Source organism: Camelus dromedarius, unplaced genomic scaffold, assembly GCF_036321535.1.
Source record: "Camelus dromedarius isolate mCamDro1 unplaced genomic scaffold, mCamDro1.pat HAP1_SCAFFOLD_114, whole genome shotgun sequence".
In the NCBI taxonomy this organism is placed as follows: Eukaryota; Metazoa; Chordata; class Mammalia; order Artiodactyla; family Camelidae; genus Camelus; species Camelus dromedarius.
This window is the reverse complement of record NW_026989787.1, coordinates 9,553,898-9,571,634: the sequence shown is the minus strand read 5'-3', so window position 1 is coordinate 9,571,634 and position 17,737 is coordinate 9,553,898. Positions and strand designations below refer to the sequence as shown.

General features: G+C 43.6%; 1 long non-coding RNA gene across 1 annotated transcript in view; it reads left to right on the top strand.

The window, feature by feature from the left end:
* LOC135320692 (uncharacterized) overlaps positions 1-17,737 on the top strand; it is a 28,444-nt gene that overhangs the window by 8,641 nt on the left and 2,066 nt on the right. Inside the window, exons 2-3 of the long non-coding RNA XR_010379952.1 lie at positions 1,182-1,334; positions 2,084-2,191. This is a non-coding gene — a long non-coding RNA (uncharacterized LOC135320692). The remainder of the gene's footprint in view (positions 1-1,181; positions 1,335-2,083; positions 2,192-17,737) is intronic.

Genomic DNA, 17,737 nt, shown 5'->3' with positions numbered 1-17,737 from the left:
TCCTTCACAAGGGGCTTCACAGGGAGGAAGCATTCATGGGGTAAAGGCAGAGCTCAGTTTGGGGCTCGCTGACATGGAACAGCTCATCACAGAGACGTCCAGAGGAGCTGGATATAGGGAACAAAGGTGCCACTGATGTCAGGGTCAGAGTCTGAGACCCAGATGAGGTGGGGTGGTGGTGCAGGGGAAGGGGCTTGAGGATGTCAAGATGTTCATTCATTGGGGTCCTCAGGGTGGGGACCTTCATGTTCATTTCACAGCCACCTGGTGCCTGACAGAGCTAGGCTTAGGGAGCTCACTGAGTAGACACGTGCTGACAACCTAGATTCTCCTATTTTCACATAAAGTCCCTGGTGTGAAGCCAGGTGGCACTCTTTAGAGTCATACACCCTCACCCCTGGGCTCTCTGTGTGCCTAGAGCCCAGTGGCACCTTACCTCCCACTCCCCACTGCAGGACCCTTTGCACACCTGCATTTCCACAAGCTATAAAACATCTTCTCTTGCTGGGTGTTTACCCTATGAAAACTCATTGCCCCAGGAAGAGAGGCCTCACATCCTGCCCTTATTAAAGTGGTAAAGCCTGTTGTTCAGAGAAGCCCCTGACAGATCTCACAACCAACCAGGTACCTGTGCATGAATTGATCATGCAGCCCCCTTCTCCTTGTGTGAATAGCACCCCCCCAATAACAGACCCCACACACTCAACCTTGGCGCTCGTGTAGGCACCTCTTGCCTGTGTGGCCTGATGTTGCCTATAGCAGTGTCCCTATTAAACTTTCCTAGACCCTTCTCAGACGCTGGTAATTCTTTACCAACCCAAGTAACTAGCCCGCCATTGTGCCCACAACACCTGAAACAGAATTGGCTAAATTATGCAGATTGATGATGCAGTTTAATTTGCTTTAAAGGTGAAATCAAGGTTTACAAATAAAAGCAACATACGTACTCAAGGCAGGACTAAGAACTCACATGGATAACTAAGACCCTCCACGCGCATCCCACTGTGGCCTCAGGGCCTTTGCGCTGGCTGCTCTTTCAGCCAGGATCTCTCTCCGCCTGCTTCTTGAACACCTTCAGGAATCTGCTCAAATGTCCTCCCTGACCTTATTTTTCTCCATGGAACATATCGCCTCCGGACATTGTGTATATTATACTTAATTTTCTCTGTGTCCCCCACCAGGCTGTCTGCTGCATGAGAATGGAGACCTGCCTGCTTCACTACCTGCTGTGCCCGGTATCTGGAACCCGCCCAACACACAGTAGGACGTCAGCGAATGTGTGACGGGTGTGTGATCACAGTAGGCCACAGACAAAAGTTTTCCCAGCAGTGATGGTAAGAGTCATTCATTCTCTACTTACTGAGCCCTACTGTGCACTGGATACTGACCTGGGTGGGAGGCATGCAGTGGATGAGACACAGTGAGCACACACAGCATGTTAGGAGGGACACGTGCTCTGGAGAGCACACAGGGCTGGGGGAGTGCAGGAGTGGAGGAGAAGAGGGTCAGGTGGAGACAGTGGTGGCAGAAGAGACAGAGAGGTGGGGCCCAGGTCGTGCAGGGCTTGATGGCTCCTGTGAGGGCTTTTCCTCAGGGCAGCGGAACCATGGCTGGGCTTGGAGCAGGGGCCTGGTTCCTGAATGCTATGCAGGAGATGGAGCAGGTGTCTGCTTTGGAGATGTGCGTGGAAGAGGCTGTCCCTGTAGACTGTGCAGGCAAGGAAGGCTCCTCTGAGGGGGTGACATCTGAGCTGAGCCCTTGTATGGACCATGTTTCCACCTTCTGTAGACTGGATGCTTTCGTCTGCCCTGCAGGCCTATGCAGGACACACCCTGTTCTCAGTCACCTGGGCTTGGCCTCCTGCCTCCATTATGGGCCTTCCCACCCCAGAAGGAGTCCTTCTAGATCTAACACACTACCCCCTCCACTGGACTTGGACTCACACTGAGCCACTGTCCACCTGCCCAACTCACCCAGAGTCAAGTCCAGACACTTGGGGGAGCCCCTCCACCCCAGAGCCCATGAACTTACTCAAATGGCCAGTCCTCAGCCTGCTCACATGCCTCACCCTCCCCTCCTGCAGAAACCCTGTGACAGATCCTGTCCACAGCACCCTGCTCCTCCGATCCTGACCCCAGGCTTTCCCATGGGGTGTGACCCCGCATGGGGTGCAGTCCTCTCCTCCAGTCTGGTGAGTAGAAACTACCTTTTCTTTTTTCTTTTGTTAATATATTTATTTTTTAATTTTTATTTTATTGAGTTATAGTCAGTTTGCATTGTTGTGTCAATTTCCAGCATAGAGCATAATTTTGTCAATTGTGTTTACTCTTTCAAGAAACCATCTCTTGGCTTGATTTTTTCAAATGTTTCTAATATCTCTATTTTATTTATTTCCTCCCTGATCTTTATTATTTCCTTCCTTCTGCTTACTTTTGTTATTTTTTGCTCTTCTTTTTCTAATTCTTTTAGGTGGTAAGTTTGATTGTTTATTGCAGTTTTTCCTCTTTTTTGAGGTAGACCTGATTCGCTATAAACTTCCCTCTAAGCACTGCCTTTTCTGGATCCCATAGGTTCTGTGTGGTTGTGTTTTCATCATCATTTGTCTCACTGTGTTTTTTTATTTCTTCTTTGATTTCATCATCCACCCATTTTTTTTTAAAGTAGTATGTTGTTTAATCTCCATGCTGTCATTTATTTCTCCTTTATTTTTCTGTAGTTAATTTCTAGTTTTATGGTATTGTGTTCAGAAAAAGTTGCTTCAAATATTTTCTATCTTCTTCAAATTGTTAATGCTTCTTTTGTGCCAAAGTATATGATCTATCCTAGAAAATGTGGTACGTGCGCTTGGGAAGAATGTATATTCTATTTTAGGGAAATATAATGTTCTGAAAATATTAACCAAGACAAATTGTTCTATTTTATCATTTAATTTCTATGTTGTCTTATTAATTTTATGTATGGAAGATCTGTCCAGTGATGTTAATGGATAGTTAAAGTCTTCTACCATGACTGTATTCCGATCAAATATTCCCTTTTTATCTGTTATGTATTTAGGTGCTCCTATGTTGGGTTCATATATGTTAATGAGTGTAATATCTTCATCTATGACTCCTTTAATCATTATAAAATGTCCTTCTTAATCTTTCTTTATAATCTTTGTTTTAAAGTCTATTTTATTTGAAATCACTGTTGATATTCCTGCTTTCTTGTCATTTCCATTTTTGTGGAATATCTTTTTCAATCCTCTCACTTTCAATCTATGTGTGTCCTTCTCCCTAACGTGGGTCTCTTGTATACAGTGTATTGTAGATACTTGCTTTATTATCCACTCTGCACTCTATATCCTTTGATTAAAGCATTTAGTCCATTGACATTTATAATAATTATTGATAGATATGTGTTTATTATATTTTGAACTTTGTTTTGCAGTTGATTTTGTATTTCCTCTTTGTTCCTTTCATTTTCTTTTTGTGGTTTGATAATTTTCCTTTTTATTATCTTGGTGTCTTCTTAGTTTTGTGACTCTATTGTAACTTTTTGGCTTGTGGTTACCCTACTTTGTACATATATTAACCCATTACTATATCTGTTTGTTTTAAACAGATAGTAATATAAGCTCAAACTCATCCTACCAAGAACAAAAGAGAGAGAGAGAGAGAGAGAGAGAGAGAGACCTGTACATTTTCTTGTTCGCCTCCCCCACCCTTAATGATTTAGATGTCCTCTTTTATGATTTCATGTTTATTCTGTTGTAATTCATTGTAGCAATCACCTTTCCAATCATGGTTTTCTCCTTTTTGTAGCATCCTGCTTCTTTTCTGTTTAGAGTAGGTCTTTCAATATTTCCTTTAGCATAGGTTTAGTGTTGCTAAATTCTTTTAGTTTTTGCTTGTCTGTGAAGTTCTTTATCTCTCCTTCTATTCTAAAGGATAGCCTTGCTGGATAAAGTATCGTAGGCTGCATCATTTTTTTCATTCAGGACTTTGAATATTCCTTGCCCCTCCCTTCTGGCCTGTACTGTTTGTGTAGAGAAATCAGCTGAAAATCTTATGGGGGTTCCCTTGTATCTCATTCTTTGTTTTTCTCTTGCTGCCTTTAGAATCATTTCCTATTCTCAACCCTGGTCATCCTAATTGTAATATGTCTTGGTGTGGGTCTGTTTGGGACCTCCTTGTTTGGGACGCTTCCTGTACTTGGATATCTGATTCCTTCTTTAGGTTTGGGAAGTTTTCAGTCATGATTTCTTCAAATACCTTTTCAATCCCCTTTGTTCTTTCTTCTCCTTCTGGGACCCCCATTATGAGTAGGTTGGCAAGCTTTATGTTATTCCATAGGTCCCTTATATTGCTTTCATTGGTTTTTATTTGTTTTCTCTCAGCTGTTCTGTTGTCCTGTCTTCTAAGTCACATATTCATTCCTCTCAATTATCTAGCCTACATTTTACAGCCTTTAGCTCAACTCTCATCTCAGCAAATGAGTTTTCCAATTTTCACTGGCTCCTCTTTAGAGTTTCAATTTCGTTTTTTGACATATTCTCTGTCTCTATAGACAATCTCTTTTAGTTTCTTCAGTACTTTGATCACTCCTTTCTTGAAATCATCTAGTAGACTATCAATGTCTATTTCATTGATTGTTCTTTCAGGGGATTTATCTTGTTCTTTTAATTGAGAGAGGTGGCTCTGCTTCATCTTGCTTATATCTCTCTGGCACTATGGCTTATGGAGTATCAGTTATCTACTGTCGTCCTTTAGGAGTTTATTTATTTATATAAAGTGGATGCAGAAATAAAACTAAGCACAAAGAAATTAGTTTTAAAAGCAGTATAATCAATAACAGAAGAACATATTGAAACAAGATAACAATTGAGTTGGGATGAATTTTTAAAACATTAAAGGAAGAAAAATATTTGAGAACAGAGTATCATCATAACAGAAGAACAAAACAAAGATAAAAATGAAATTGGACAAATTGAAAGATAATAATATTAGTATTTTAAAAGAAAATTTTAAAAGGGATTAAAAATAGAAATATAAAAATTATTTAAGAAGTAACATTTAAAAAGTAAAAGAAAATGGAACAGAAAAAGAAGAGAGGATGTTCCCGTGGAGATTGTGTGCCCTTAATAATTTTATCAAGAAGTCTTTCTTAAATAAGTGTGGTTGCCAAGTCTTACTTCTGTGCCTTTTGTCTGTTATCCCTTTGGTTACGGATGTGGCCGTTAACCTGTTAACCAGAGCCTACCCTGACTATTGAATGGGGACTCCTATTTGTTTTGTGGTTGTCACAGCTCCTGCCCCTGCCTTGTTTCATGAACTCAGCTCATTGGTTCCAGAGACCCTCTGGTCACACCCTTGGTCTGTGCTGCTCCCAGTGCCTGTAGGTAGACATGTCACATCTCCTCCCAATGCTGCATCTTGGTGCTGCTCTCCTGCATGGTAGGTGGGCAGGGTGTGCCCCTTCCCAATGCCGTGTCCAGGTGCAGCAGTCCTGCACAGTAGTTGGGTTGGTTGCTCCCCTGTTCAGTGCTACTCCCCACTCCACATCTGTTCCACACTCTGTAGGTGGGCTTGAGGCAAATGGCCACACCAGCCCTAGTCCCTGCTCTTTGCCAGAACTCTGCTCCTTGTTCATTTGTCTTAGAGGTGCGAGTTCATAGACGCACCAGGACAGAACCTTCCTATATGTCTGGGGATGTAAACAAGTCTGAGTCCCACCTATGAGGCTGCAGAACTGCCAGGTACATATTCAGGTTTCAACCCTGCCTCTGCCTGGGTGGGTATGATGGCTGTGGCTGAGCCTCATCTCTCTTCTTCTGAGAAATCACCAGTTATGTTGCTGTGGGTCAGCAGAGACAAAGGACAAACCTCCCCTTCCCTCAGGCAAGCCAGCAAAGTTGCTTTGCTTTTTTTTTTTTCTTATTTTATGGGGGGCCCAGGCTGTTCTGATCTGTATACAATCCAAGCAGTTGTCCACAGCACACTGTAGTCCCCCAGGGTTACCTCTGTACAGTCAACCAGAGTCTGCTTGTATCCAGCAGCCTGTCCCTTCCCATCCCTGATTCACTTCTAGGTTTGGGGGTTGTTGACACACTTTTTTCCCATATAACTTAATTCTGTCAGTCAAGGGCGGTTCTGTACACATCTGAGCCTCAGAGGTTCCCTGTCCATCCTGCTGACCTCTCTGTTGGAAAGGGGGAGACCCAGTCAACCAGCACTATCCCTCCTTTGCTGCTCCCTCTTCAAAGGACCAACCCCAAGCCATTTTGCATTTTCTTCCTTCTTTTTTCCGTTTCTCCTACCAGATTGGTGGCACATTTCGTCTTTTGAAGATGGCAATGTTTTATCAAAGTTCATCAGATGTTCTGAGTGGATGGGTGTGTCTGTGAATGTCAGTCTTGGTGTATTTATTGGAGAGGATAAGATACAAGTATCCTTCTACTCCACTATCTTGGCCTTTCTCCAAGAATATGCACTCTTAATAATTTTGTCATAAGGTTGTTTTTAATTATGGGTGGTTGCCAAGTCTTCCTTCCATGCCTTTTGCCTGTTATCCCCTTTGTTGGTGGTGTGGCTGGTGTTCTGGTGGCCTAAGTCTGCCCTGGCTATTGAGCAGGAGCTCCTTTTTTTCCTGTGGTTGTCACACTCCTGCCCATATCCTGCTGTGAAAACTCCACTTGCTGGTTCCAGAGGCCCTCCAGTCGTGCTCCTGGTCTGTGTCCCAGCATCAGTTTGTGGGTGGTCTGCACCCCCACCAGATGCCTGGTCCCAGCACCACACTTGTGCAAGGTAGTTGGCAGGTAGCTCCCCTGCCGCATTAGGTCCATGCTTCATAGGTGGACTCAGAGAAAACAGCTGCACTAGCCCTCATCCCTGCTCTGTTCCAGAACACTGCTTCTTGTCCATTTGTCTTAGAAAAGCCAATTCAGAGAGGCATCGGTGTGTAATGGTCCCCTCTGCTTAGGACTGTAAACAAATCTCAGTCCCACCTATGAGGTTGTGGAGCCCCTAGGTAGGGATTCGGCTTTTGACCCCTCCTTCACCTGGGAACCATGAACCAGAAAATATGGTGGCTATGGCTGAGCCTTGACTCTCTTCTCCCAAGAAGTCTCCAATAATGGCACTGTGGGTCTGTGGACACAAAGGCTACGGATCCCCTTCCCCCCAGGGCACACCAGCAGTGTTGCTTTGCCTTTTTTTTTTTTTTTTTGATTTTATGGGGGACCCAGGCTGTTCTAATCTGTATACTCTCCCAGCCATGGCACACAGAACATTGCAGTCCCCCAAGGTTTCCTCTGTACAGTCAGCCCGAATCCTCTGCTTGACTCAGACAGCCTGTCCCATCCCACCTCTGCTGTTTCACGTCTAGGGCTGGGGATCATTGGGGCTCTTTGTGCCCAATTAACTTAGTTCTGTCAGTCAAAGGCTATTCTGTACAGATCCGAGCCGCAGATGTTCCCTCTCCATCTTGCTGAACTCGCCATTGGAGTTGGGTAGACCCAGTGTATTAATGCTATTACTCCTTTGCAGCTCCCTCCTCATTGGAATGGTCCTGAACTATTTTCCTTTTTCTTCTTTTCTCCTACCAGATTTGTGGAAAATTTTATCTTTTGAAGAAGGCAATATTCTGTCAAAGTTCAGCAGGTGTTCTGGGTGGTGGGTGTGTCTGTGGATGTCACTCTTGGTGAATTTGTGGGAGAGGGTGAGCTCTGAGCATCTTTTTTACTCCACCATCTTTCCTCCTCCTTCACTTTTTCTTTTGATTGGAACACTTAGTCCATTGACATTTATAGTAGTTATTTTATAGATGTGGTTTTATTGCCATTTTGAAATTTGTTTTCCAGTTGATTTGGTATTTCTTATTTGTTTCTTTCTTTTAATTTTTTTTTCATTTTTGTCATATGATAAATTTCTTTTCTATAAGCTTGGTTTCTTTTTGGGTTTTATGACTCTTTATATACTTCTGATTTGTGGTTATCTTGTCTTTCAAGTATGGTAACCCCTTACTTCATCTGTTTGGTTTTAGTTGATAGTCATGTAGGCTCAAGTGCATCCTAAAAAGAAAGAAGACAAAAAGAAAGAAGAAAAAAAAAAAAGGGAACAAAATCTATATTCTCTTGCTCTCCTCTTTCACCTTTTATGACTTTGCTATTCTCTCTTTCTTTCTTGCTTTCTTTATTGACTTACTGACTTATTTATATCTTCATGTTTTCCCTTGCAATTCACTGTATTTATTGCATTTCCAATTATGGTTTCCTAATTTCTATAGCTTCCTGTTTATGTTTTATTTAGATTAGAACTTTCAATTTTTTTTTTAGCATAGATTTAGTACTGCTGAATTCTTTTAGTTTTGCTTGTCTGTGAAATTCTTTCTCTCTCTTTCTGTTCTAAAGGAGAGTCTTTCTAGATAGAATATCCTAGTTTGCAGCCTTTTCTCATTCAGGACTTTGAATATATATTGCCACTCCCTTCTGGCCAGAAGTTTTTATGTAGAGAAATCTGCTGAATGCTTATGGGGCTCCCTTGTAACTAACATTTTGTTTTTCTCTCACTGCCTTTAGAATATTTTCTTTATCTTTAACTTTAACCATTTCAATTATAATATATCTTGGTGTAGGTCTGTTTGGTTTCTTCTTGTTTGGGACCCTCTGTGCCTCCTGTACTTGGATAATTCTTTCCTTCTTAAGGTTTGGAAAGTTTTCAGTCATGATTTCTTTAACTATATTTTCAATCCCCTTTTCTCTTTCTTCTCCTTCTGGGACCCACTATTATGCATAGGCTGGCGCACTTTATATTATCTTGCTTTAATTGGTTTTTATTGGCTTTTATGTCTGCTGTATTGGGTTATTTCTTTTATCTTGTCTCCTAAGTCATTTATTCATTCCTCTGCATTATCTAGTCTGTTTTTGATTGCCTGTAGTTGAATTTTCTATTTTTAACTAGCTCTTCTTTATAGTTTAAATTTTCTTTTCAAGGTTTTCTGTCTCTATTGATAGTCTCTTTTAGTTCTTTCAGTGTGTTGATCATTCCCTTTTTGAAGTCTAGTAGACTATCAATCTATTTTACTGTTTGTTCTTTCAGGGGATTTCTCTTGTTCTTTTAATTGAAAGTGGTTCCTCGGCTTCTTTATTTACTTATATTTCTCTGGCTCTATGTATTTCTTCTAGACCCGTTTCTGAGCTGTGGTGTGTAGTAGGCAGGGTGGGAGCACTTCAGTTGTGAAGAAAAATAGGCAGGAGATTTCCACTGGGGAGTTCCCTCTGTGGTGTTGTCTGTCACTTGTTATGCAGACTTACAAAGTACTATTTGTTGATGTTGGCTTTATCCCTGCTTTAGCTATGGGAATGTCAGCCACCTACTCTGGTGCCCCTCAGGTTCTGAGCCCCAGGAAACATCAGTGCAGATCCAGCAGTGTCAGTCCCTTGGACCTGCCTTAGCAAGTGTGTAGTCACACACATGAATTTGTGGTCCACTACAGGTTCAGCTCAAACCCCAATCCTGCATCCACATATGGAACCATACACCACCCTGTTGTAAATACCCTCACTGGCCACCCTTCTTGAGTCAGAACTCCACTCACTGCCTGTAAGTCCCAGAGGTGTGGATCCACAAAGTGACCAGAGAGAGCAAATCCACCCTCTCTGCCTGGGGCTGTAAACAAATCTCAGTCCCGCCTGTGAAGTTGCAATGGCACAGGATATAGATTCAACATTCAGCTCTGCCTTTGTGCAGCAGTGTTGACTATGACCAAGCCCCATTTCTCTTCTCATGAGAACACACCAACAATGGAGCCAAGTGGAGAAAGTGACTTTGGCACAGCCATGCATCATTCCTCCCCCATTATATCAACATTGGTGCTTTTTTATGAGAGTTTCAGTCTGTTCTGTTCCACACACACACACACACACACACACAGCCAGAGCTCACACTGCCCTCTAGTTTCCTGATGCTGCCTCTCTGCAGTGTGACCCAGCCCTCTGCCTGGGCTCTTCACTGAATCCAGTAGCCAGTCCTGGCTCATCCCTGCTAGTTCATGTCTAGGGCTGGTCATCACAGGGACCCTCTGTGTCAGTATTCCCCAGTTCTGCCTGCCATGCAGTTGCCACTGTGTCCTCCAAACCTTGGAAGCTCTGCTTCTTTCCTAGCTCATCTCCCAGCTAGAGAGGTTGTGTCCCAGTGTGAGGGTGCCTTTCTTCCTATGCTACTTTTTCCCTGCAGGATCAGTCCTGCACTGAATTTGTCTTTTTTCTTTTTATTCCTTACCATATTTTGTGGGAATCTTCCTGTATTTCAAAATGAGAGACACTGTGCCAGAGTTCAGGAGGTTTCTGTGCAATTCAATGTTTTTGTAGATGTAATTCTTTGTGTATTTGTGGGAGAGGTCAAGCTGTGAGTCTTTCTACTCTGTCACTGTGACTCATTCAAATTTTAAAATAGGGCTAGGTCTTTCTTAATTACTCTCAACAAGCTGTTGTAGTTTCCAGCGTACATGTTTTGTAATTTTTCCTTGCCTCTATTGGATGCTGATTCAGATCATACACAACCTTCTAGAGAAACCTGTCCCACCCTGCCATTTGCTGCCAACTAGCTGGCCTGTGTCTGAGTCACCAAAAGGTTTTGTTCTTTATCTGATTCTTAATTCTTTAGAATTTATCATTTTACTCTCATAAATTCTGATTGTATTTGTAACAAATACTTTAAAATAAAAATAATAAACTTTATGCTGTGGATTCAATATGAATGAATCTCAAGTAACATATGCTTTAAATACCTTAGAATTAGTAAAGCAATATAGATACATTATGAACACTTGAAATGTTGCCTAAAGGAAAAGTGCAGAGATTTGCAAATCCCACCCCCAGAAGTGACCGTCATGAATGGCTTGGTGAACATCTCTCAGTCTCTATCTCTCTTATTCTCTCTGCCTCTGTCTCTCACACACCACAAGATTCATTTACATCTATGATGATTTGACACATATGTGGTCATAGATGGCATCTGGGATGTAGATGATGGATTAACAAGCATCCAAACTGAGGGCTTCCTTGACATCAGGTAAAGACCTAGCAGTCATTTTTCCAGCTGCACAACAATCATTCCTCCATGTGAACCAGAACTGATGAATCCCACCCCCTCTCCATGAACATTAGTGTTGCTTCCAATCTCCTACTAGTTAAACCAGAACTGTGATGAACATCCTTGAAAAGACATCTTTGAAAAATTGTGCAAGAATTTTAGTATGATCAACAATAAGCATCAGCACTACTCGGAAAGGGGTGAACTTGTGGAACTGTAATTTATCCTGCATACTGTTCTCCCAGAGAGGAGTGTCTGTTCACTCTTCCCTCCAGGGGATCTACTGTGGCCTCTGCCTCCTCATGTTGTCACTAGAGCTGGTTGTAACCAGGCTAAAGTCCTGCCAGTGTGATGGTGACCAATGCTGTCTCCAAAGTGTGTACATCTGTGTGCATCCTCACTTGAGAGGTCAAGCACCTCTAATATACACTGGCCACCTGCATTTCCTCTTGTTGGAATTGCATGTGTTTGTTCTGTTTCTGTTTAGAACACAGTGTTTCAAGAAGTTTTTGGACCACAGGGATGTGAAACCTTTCTCTGACTTTAGGTTATGAAAAATGATTTTTCCAGGTTGTGGTTTGACTTTCATGGCTTTTGAATATTATTATTTTTTATTTTGTAGGTTATGTTTTGCCACAGGAAGAGCTAAGCATCTCCCTTCTGGCTCTGGTATCACACATAGAATAGCAGTGCCTATCTCGAGATTATGCACATAGTTACTAAAAATTTTCATTTTGTACATCTCATGTTTAATCCACCTGGGTTTCCCTTTCAAATAACCAAAATACTACTTCAAGTTAAAAAAAAAAACACCAGTCCCTTGTTAAAATATGAGAGCAGACACAAACAGCCACCTTTTGTATGATTTCATTGATAGGGAACATCCAGTGTAGGGAAAGACACACAGAGAGAAAGAGGATTAGGGCTTGTCAGGGGCTAGGGGAGGGAGAAAAGAGAATGTGTGCTTTGGATACAGGGTTTTATTATGAGGAAAGAAACAGTCTGAAACTAGACAGTGATGATGGTTACACAGCATTGTGAATGCACTTAATACTCCTGAATTGCACAATTTAAAATGGAAAAACATCTAAATTTTATTATTGTAAACTTAAAACATAAAAATAGATGATACTCTAAATGACATGAAAGAAAACAAGGAAATTACAGAAAAAAAACAAACAAAAATGATTCCAGGAGAAGGGAAGTAAAGTTCGGGTCTGGGAGTGGGTTGATTCTGAGAATTAGATGACAGTGTTGGTGTTTGCAGAGGCATCTCAGCCCGTAGTGGTGGTGATGCCTGAATTGGCTCTGGGTCTCATAGAAGTGTGTGTGTAGGTGCAGGAGGAGCTACAAGATCAGGCTCAGGGTCTCCCTGCAGGACTGGTAATGTAACCTGGCTCTAGGTCTCCTGTAGGGCTAGTCTTACAGTCTCCCTGCAGAGCTGGTGGGATGTGACACGGTTCTGTGTTTTTTGCAGGTGCAGGTTCGGGTTCCCCTGCAGGGTTGGTAGAATGGGACCCAGTCCTGTGTCTCCTGCAGGATCCAGCTCAGGATCTCATGCAAGACCAGGCTCAGGGTCTCCTTGTAAGGCTTGTGGAATGAGACCCCATCCTTTTTCTCCTGCAGCAGCAGATTCATGGTGTCCCTGCAAGGTTTTGCAATTTCACCCTACTCTTTATCACCTGCAGGAGCAGGCTCAGACTGTCCCTGCTGGGTTGTTGGAATATGACACATCTCTGATTCTCTTGCAGAAGCAGGCTCAGGGTCCCTCTACAGGGCTAGTCAATTTTGTTCCAGTCCTAGGTCCCTTGCAGGTGCAGGATTGGGGTCTTCTTTCAGGGCTGGTGAAATGTGACTCAGCTGTTGGTCTCCTGCAGAAACAGGCAGAGTTTCTCCCTGCAAGCCTTGTGGAATGAGACCCAGTGCTGGGTCTCCTACAGGAGCATGCTCAGGGTCTCTATGCAGGGCTAGTGGAATTGGACCTGTCTAATGGTCTCCCTGCAGTGCTGTTGGAATTGGTCCAATTCTTGGGTGTCTTGAAGGTGCAGGCTCTAAGTCTCCCTGCATTGCTGGTGAAATGTGACCCAGTTGTGGTTCTCCCGAAGGAACAGTCTCAGGGTTTCCCTGCAGGGCTGGTGGATGGGACATAGTCCTGGGTCTCCTGGAGGAGCAGGCTCTGGGTTATTCTAGAGCTGTTGCAATATGACCAATCTCAGGTTCTCCTGTAGGAGTAGGCTCGGGGCCTTCCTGCACAGCTAGTGGAATTGGACACGGCTCATGGTCTCCGTGCAGTGCCATTGGAATTGGTCCAAATCTTGGATCTTTTGAAGGTGTAGGTTCTAAATTTCCCTGCATTGCTCATGGAATGTGACCTGGCTCTGGTTCTTCTGCAGGAGCAGGCTGATAAATTACCTGTAGGGCTGGTGGAATGTGACATGGCTCTTAGTCTCCTGCCAGAGCTGATTCAGGGTCTTTCCACAGGGCTGGTAGAATTGGTCCCAGGCCTGGGTCTCCTGCATGTGAAGGCTCAGGTATCCCTGCAGGGCTTGTGGAATGTGACAGGGTTTCTGTTCCCTGCAGGGGCAGGTTCAGAGTCTCCTTGCAGTGTTGCTGGAATGGCACATGGCTCTGAGTTTCCTGTAACAGCAGTCTTATGTTCTTCCTACAGGGCTAGTGGAATATGACTCAGACCTTGGTCACTTGCAGGAGCAGGCTAGTTTTCTCCCTGCTGGGATGGTGGAATCAGACCCTGTCCTGGGTCTTCTGCAGAAGCAGGCTCCAGGTCTTCCTGCAGGGCTGTTGGAACATGACCCCATCACTGGTTCTGCTTCAGGAGTAGGCACAGGGTCTCCTTGCAAGGATAGTGTAATTGGACCCAGCTCAGGGGTCACTACAGGGCTGATGGAATGTGACCTGGCTCTGTGGCTCCTGCAAGTGTAGGTTCTGTGTCTCCCTTCAGGGTTGGTTTAATGGGACCCATTCCTGGGTCTCCTGTAGAAGTAGGCTCAGAGTCTCCCTGCAGGGCTGGTGGAATGTGACCCATCTCTGGGTCAACTGCCAGAACAGATTTGGACACTACCTTCAGGCTGGAGGAATTGGGCCTGTTCTTGCATTTCCTGCAGGAACAGGCCTTGGTTCTTCCTGGAAGAATACTGTAATATGACCCATCTCTGGTTCTCTTGCAGGAGAGGCTCATGGTCTCCCTAGAAGGTTAGCAGAATTTGTCCCATTCCTTGGTCCAAGGCTCAGGGTATCCCTGCAAGGTTGGTGGAATGGGACCTAGTCCTGTGTCTCCTGCAGCAGCAGGTTCTGTTCTCTTTGCAGGGCTGGTGGAATGTGACTCCACTCTGTAGTATTTTTTGCAGATGCAGGCTTAGGGACCTCACCAGAACTGATGGCTCTTAGTCTCCTATGGGAGCAGGTGAGGGATTCCCTGCAGAGCTGGTGGAATTCATCCCAGTCCTCAGTCTCTTGCAATTGCAGGCTCAGTGTCTCCCTGCAGGGTTTGTGGAATATGACTTGGCTGTGGGTATCCTGCAGGAGCAAGCTCAGTGTTTCCGTGCAGGGTTGGTGGAATGAGATCTAGTTCTGGCTCTCCTACAAGAGGAAGCTGGGATTCTCCCTGGAAAGGCTGATGGAATTGGACTGGGTGTCTGTCTCCTGCAGGAGCAAGCCTAGGGATTACCTGCAGAGCTGGTAGAATGTCACACAACTCTTGTTCTTCTGCAGGAGCTGGCTCATGTTCTCTGTGAAGGGCTTGGTCTCCCCCAGGAGCAGGTTTGTAGTCTCACTACAGGGCTGGTGTCATGTGACCCACTCTGTTTTCTGCAGATGCAGTCTCCGTGTTTGACTGCAGGTTTGGTGGAATGGGACGAAGTCCTGGGTTTCCTGGAGTAGCAGGCTTACAGTCTCCCTTCTGGGATATTGGAATGTAACCCAGTCATGTGTTTCCTGCTGAAGTGGCCTCAGGATATCCCTGCAGGGCTGTTGGAATTGTACCTTGCTCTGTATCACCTGCAGGATCAGGTTTGTGCTCTCCCAGCAAGGCTGGTGGATTTGGACCTATTCCTGGGTCTCCTGCAGGAGCAGGTTTTCAGTCTTCCTGCAGGGCTTCTGGAATATGACATATCTCTAATTTTCCTGCAGGATCAGGCTTGTGGGTCACCCAGCAAGGCTAGTGGAATTGGACCCACTTCAAGGTCTTAGTGCAGAGTTGATGGAATGGGACCCAGTCCTGGGTCTCCTGCAGGAATTGGCTCAGAGTCTCCCTGCAGGACTGGTGAAATTGGACCCATTCCTGAGTCTCCTGCAGGAGGAGGCCCTGCATCTTCCTGGAGGGATGGTGGAATATGACAGAGATCTGGTTCTCCTGCAGGAATAGGCTCAAGGTCTCCCTACAAGGCTAGTGGAATTGGACACATTCCTGGATCCATTGCAAGTGAAGGCTTGGGGTTCTTCCTACACAGCTGGTGGAATGTGATTTGGCTCTGAGTCTCCTGCAGGAGTAGGCTCAGGGCCTCCTTGAAAGATTGGTGAAATGGGACACAGTGCTGTGTCTCCTGCAGTAGCAGGCTCAGGTTCTCCCTACAGTGTTGGTAAAATTGGACCTGGCTCCAATTCAACTGCAGTAGCAGACTGAAGGTATACCTGCATGGCTGGTTTAGTGTGAAGGAACAGCAAGTCTTAATACATTGGCCCACTCCTGGTAAATGTATAAACAGGGCTTGGTGCATGGTCTCTTGTATTGTCTGAAAAAGCCCCTTGAGATGTGTTGATTATGATGACCTCTTCCAAGAACTTGAACACTTATAGAATCTCTGCCAACTCATGTTGTTTAGACTGAAGGAATCTGCCTTTCATCAGTTCTTGGAATAGAGATCAACACAAAATGAAAGAGGGAAGAAAAAATTACCAATCTATCTATTAAGAAATCAGCTGAAGACATTAGAAAGTTCTCTTGCAATGCACTTGTTTCTATTTTGGTGCATTTAGAATCATTTCTTTATTATCAACTTTGGCCATTTAAATTAGAATATATATTTTTGTAGGCCTACTAGGGTTCATTATGCTTGGACCCTCTGTGCTTCCTGTGTTGAGATAGCTGGTTCTATCTTTGGTTTAAGAAAATTTCAGTCTGATTTCTTCAAATATCTTTTCAAACCATTTGCCTTTCTTCTTTTCCATGTGGGATCCCTATGAGTCATAGACTGGTATGTTTTCTCTTATCCCAGGTTTCAGTTGCATTGCTTGGATTTGTTTTTCACTTGCTTTTCTATGTCGTGTTCTGACTGAGTGATTGCGGTTATCCTGCTTTCGAAGTCACTTATTTGTTCCTCTGCATTATCTAGTCCGATTTGGACTGTCTTTAGCTTAGCTATTCTCACCATTGAGTTTTCTGATTCTATGTGGCTCATCTAAAGTGTTTCTCTTTCCATTTATACTAGCCTGCATTTGTATTCATAGACTCAAGATTTCCTTCAGTGTTTTTATGTCCTCCCTTTTCAAGTCATGTTCTAGTAAATTTTGGTGGTCTAATACATTGCATGTTCTTTCAGGAGACTCCTGTCTTTTGAAAATTTGGAATGGTTCTTTTAATTTTATTATATCTCTCTATCACTATGGGTTAAGGATTATCAGTTATCTATTATAGACTTGAACAGCTTTTGTAAGTGAAATCATTTCTGTGCACATTTAGTATTAATGCTTTGAGGATTGTTTTTGGTATGTAATGATGCCATGCATTCCTTCTGTGTCTGTTGCCTGTTATATCTATGATTGCTAGTGTGGTTTTTGTTGTGGTGAATACAACCTATTCTAGTAAAGTTAGCAGAGTGTCATTTTGGTTAAATGCTTATCATAGCTCTGACAGTGCTGGGACTAGTAATTTTTCTGGAATACAGGCTTCCAAATGGTTTCTGGGCTGCCGGCTGTATATGTGGATAGGGAATGGTTCCAATACACTCTCATGAAAGTGCATTCGTCCTTACTATTGCCACGGAAAAGTCAAAATTTTATAATGGGTTCCCTCAGGTTCTCTGCAAACAAAAACAAAAGTGGAAACAAATCTAATGATGTCACACATTAGAACCTGTTGAAGCGTGCAGTGCCACAGTTGGGTCCTTAGTGTAGTACTGGGTCAGCACCACAACTATTGTTGCATTAGCATGTGGTAGTCAAGTCTGACGGAAAGGCTTCAAATTCACATATCGTTCAGCAGATCTCTGCTCCAAGAACTCTTGCAATAAGGCATTGGAACTCAAAGGCAAGCATGGGGCATTTCAAAAACCTCTGCTTTGGACAATAAGAAATTTCAATCCTGCCTATGAAAGTTGCAGATCCTTGGGCTATAGAATCTGATTTCAACAATAAATTGCCCTGGATTCTAGAAACTAGATGAAGATGGCTCTGAATGAGACCCATTTCTCCTTTATGGAGAAAATGAGCAATTATACCGTGGATGTGGAAAGACTGTGACTAAGGCCCTGGGTTACTAAGCTAATCCACAACACATATGCCAGCAGATTTAATATTAAGAGAGGACCCAGGCAGATCTGTTCTCTAGATAGTACCAACCACAGCCCAAAACAATCTGCAAACCCCTGGGAATAAATTTGTGACATCAGCCACAGCCCTAACACACAGATTCCACAGGCACTCCTAGCTCA